At 38.1% G+C, this 4,139-nt stretch overlaps 1 pseudogene; it reads left to right on the forward strand.

Annotated features, from left to right (window-relative positions):
* The first annotated feature begins 586 nt into the window (after positions 1–586).
* LOC112475463 lies at positions 587–705 on the forward strand (annotated as a pseudogene).
* Positions 706–4,139: the final 3,434 nt, after the last annotated feature.

A 4,139-nucleotide genomic window follows, 5' to 3' on the forward strand; every position in this document is an offset into this window, starting at 1 on the left:
TGCCATCAAATAACCAATTTTCTTCCTTCCTGGCTTGGTCCTACTTCTGATTGGAAACCTACAAAGGGAAAAGGGCAGGGCAGGCAGGATTTGGGAGGCATCTGATTCCCTCCCTATTTTTTGTAGTGCGTCTTTCCTCTCCCTTCAAGAGCTCACCAGCCAGGGTCTGTCTTTCCGATCACAGCAGTGGGAGAGACAAAGTCTTACTTGAGCTGGGCTCCTCTTTAGCAGGCTTCAGGTTTTCTGAGTTTAACAAATTAGGGTTGACTTTTTTCCTTAAGAGTCTTTTGCATGGCTATGCAGTGGCTCCCACTCCCGCAGTCCCCTTGAACTGGGCAGATGCATCTCTAATTACAACAGTAGGTTGCAAAGCTTAGCGACATCCAGAAATATGGCATCCATGTCTATCTTCTGCTGGGCTCCCTGGCCATCTAGTTGGCCTTGTTAGAAGGACTTGAGGCCTCCACCTTCTCTCTGTAGCATATGTAAGTAAGACACATACGCATCTTTGCTTGAGTGCAAGCAGGTCCACCCTAGGGCAGCCACTGCAGGCTGGCGTGCCTTTCTCAGTCATGAATCAAACCAAGTCTACGGCAATGCCACCCTGAACATATTCGATCTTGTCTGATCTCGGAAGCTAAGCAGGGTTGGGCCTGTTTAGTACTTGGATGGGAGACCACCTAGGAGAACCAGGTGCTGTAGGCATTAAAAACAACAACAACAAAGAATGAGTCAAACCAAGCCCACATTTCACATGCATTTAACTTTCTGAGTCATGTGGTCATCTTTTACTATTCTTAGAACAGACGGGGTACCACCATCCTCTCTCCCAAGTCAGTCCTTTAGTTTATTCTCTTTCCAACCCCTCTTAAGGTAAATGAAGAGATGCAAGAATTATGCAACAGATTCTTACCCATTTTCTTGGGACCTCATTCAAGCTAAGTCAGGAAGAGCCCCCATTTTAACCTCCTGTTAACTTTACAAAAGAAATTGTATATGAGTAAAATCATAAAGTAAAGAAAGTTGCTTTCCTGTATTCTTCCATCCTTGCCCTTTGCATGTGCATATTGACCCTTCCATCTATCTTTTTTTTATTAGTTCTTCTCACTAAAAAATATAAAACCCAGGGTGTCTACCACCACCACTAACCCACCATCTCGAGCAATAGACTTTCTTAACCTTTTATCTCCAGTAAACTTCTCTACCATGGGACGCTTACCCTCAGGACCCAGTACTGTACAAGCCAAGAGATCATTCTTGAGTGTCTGTCAAGCACTGTGTAGAGTTCTAGTTGATGAAGGTGACAAGACAGTTTCCTGCCCTAGAAGAGTTCAGGGTTCATTCTAGTTAGTTTCATTAGGATCTGAAACAATACTTAGTTTTGCCAATATATTTTGGTTAACATGAAAAATTTATTTTTGCAACAACTGGGAATTTATACTATATATTGTGATGTCTGCCAGGAAAAAACAGTCTGAATCTGAGATTCGTTGGTGGGATGGAATGGAACGTGTTCCTTTAGGTCAGAAGTCAGCCGATGCCATCGAAAGGATCCCTTTTTACTACAACCTTGGGAATTTTTAACTCCTTTGTGTTTGTATTTTATTTCATAAGACAAAGTCAGGGAAATAAACATTTCTACTCAAACCTTCAAATAGTACAAAAACAATGCCAAGCGAATAGGGTTTTAATGGAATGTATTAAAAATTGCTCTTAAAAGAATTGGCATTCACCTTTTAATCCCTTCAATGTCACCCCAAATTCCGGTACTAGTAACTCAGAAAATTCAACAACCACTGGTCCATTTATTATTAAAGAAAACATTATAAACTCATTTGGATTGAGCTGTTAATTGTTGATTTTAAGGTTAATGGTTGACATCAGCTTTTCTTAACCTTCCAGGATAACATTTGCATTTTAAGCTTTTAAAAAAAACAAATGTCCTTAAACCTGAAGGACTTGGTTAGATAAACATTTGAGGAACCATGGCAAAGCCAGCTACGGAGATTTTTTGATAGTGTGGCTATGAGTACCAGCTAATATCCCCCACTGAAGAAATACACCTAAGTCTAGTGTTGGTACTTGGGGACCAACACAATAGAGCAGGTATCAGTGGAAAATGAAAGCAAAGGTTGTTTGAAGGACAATTTTTGACTGCTCCGTCTCTTTAAAGAGCACCATGTCTTCTTACCCAATACAAATCAGTTACTGAGAATTTAAATACTATTTTCTGAAAGGATATGACGTTGAATTTTTAAGATGAAGTTATTTAGCTTTGAGTCCATTTTCCATTTTGAGCAATGATATTGTGAGGTGTTGCTGACTTGGAGACAAAATGTCAAAAACTGGGAAAAAAAATTTGGTCAAGAATGGCCAAGAATTGATGAGACTCCATTTGGTTCAATCCCTATAGTGGGGAACATTCCCGGAGAAAGCCCCAAGAAGAAGCCTCCCCGCCTCACACTGCTCTCCCACCATAAGCTGCTGAGATGTAGGCTAAGTAGGATTCCGTCCCTCAGTGCCCTGCCAAATCACAGGGGAGCTGCCGCAAAAGGAAAAAGCTATGCCTTAAATATCCTTATCGAAATATCCTCCCATAATCTGAGCCAAGTGGAAAAAGTTAATAAAAGCTCCACAATCAAAATGATGACTATAAATAAAACTCTTGCATTGGGCAGTTTGTTCACAATTGTCAACTCTCATAAACCTCTCCAGTGATGACAGCCAGTGACCCGGAATGGGGGGCCAATTGGAAATGACTTCTCGCTCTCTCCCCAGTAACTCACGGTCGTAAAACAAACAAGAACAGCTCGTCTTAATTTAAAATTCTGATATTTCGTTCAACATGGATTTTCAAAAATATTGCGGTAAAGTTTTATTTCTTTTGATTACTGCGTATTTTGGAGACTTTGCATCTGAAACAAGTACATCACTACCCTCATCTTAATCCTAGATTCTGCTTTGTTGCCATCTGAGCATATCTAAGTCTGAGTTTTAAATAAACAAACAAACAAAAAAGAAACAAAAAAAAACAACCAAAACCTGCCCACAGAGCCAAAGGATGCCCTTCAGTGAAAATGTCATGGTGGCTCTACAGAGGACGGTGCTTTGTCTTGGTCAGCTAGCAATACACATCTTCGAATGAACTTGGAATGAATGAGAATTCATTAATTCATGAATTCAGAGATTAGAAAACGGTGGGAAGGAACTGAAAACAAATGGGAAGATTGTAAAGACTTTAAAGGCAGTTTAGAAGACTTTAAATATGTAGTTTTAAACAGAATCTTGTGGCAGAGGATAATTTTCAGAGATGAGTCAAAAGCAAGGGCAGTTTCCCTATCTCTGACCCTAATTTAGAACTTTACAACTTTTCTTCCTTAGCTTCCTGTGCCAAACTGCCTGATAAATATTTTATATTGAACACAGGCCAGATTTCCAAAGTTATTTTCCAAATAAAAAAATGTAAGACTAAAAAAATTACATAATGAATAGAACACTGCATTGGCTGAAAAACCATCTCTGAATATCTACTCTAGAATGATATCAGAATTGAGATTCATAAAACGAAGAATTTAGGATCCATTGATGTTACTGAGAAATATTTTTGAACAAGCATGGTTGTTTTTTAGGATGACAATATAAAAAAGTGAAAATGATACCACAAAATCTACCTATGTTGTCATGCTCATATTTTATAAATTATCCATTGAGGAATTGAAACTTTTACCGTAACTATTTCTCTTTTTAATATTTATTTTTAATATATTTACAAACTTTTATTTAAAATTTTAAAAAGTTTTGAATGTAGTTGATTTTTTAGAGTTGCAGTAAAAAACACATAACATAAAATTTATCTTAGCCATTTCTCGGTGTGCAGTTTAGCGATGTTAAGTATAGTCACATTATTGTGTAGCTAGTCTCTAAAAATTTTCATTTTGTACAACTGAAACTCTATGCACAATAAACAGCAACTTTCTCTAGCTCCTGACAACCGCCATTCTAATTTCTATGTTTTCGAATCTGAATACCCTAGATACATTCTAGAAGTGGAATTATACAGTATTTACCTTTTTGTGACTGGCTTACTTCACCTCACAAACTGAAGCGTTCGGGATTCTCATATATTAAGCTAAGGTAAT

This window comes from Pteropus alecto, unplaced genomic scaffold (assembly GCF_000325575.1).
Source record: "Pteropus alecto unplaced genomic scaffold, ASM32557v1 scaffold110, whole genome shotgun sequence".
In the NCBI taxonomy this organism is placed as follows: Eukaryota; Metazoa; Chordata; class Mammalia; order Chiroptera; family Pteropodidae; genus Pteropus; species Pteropus alecto.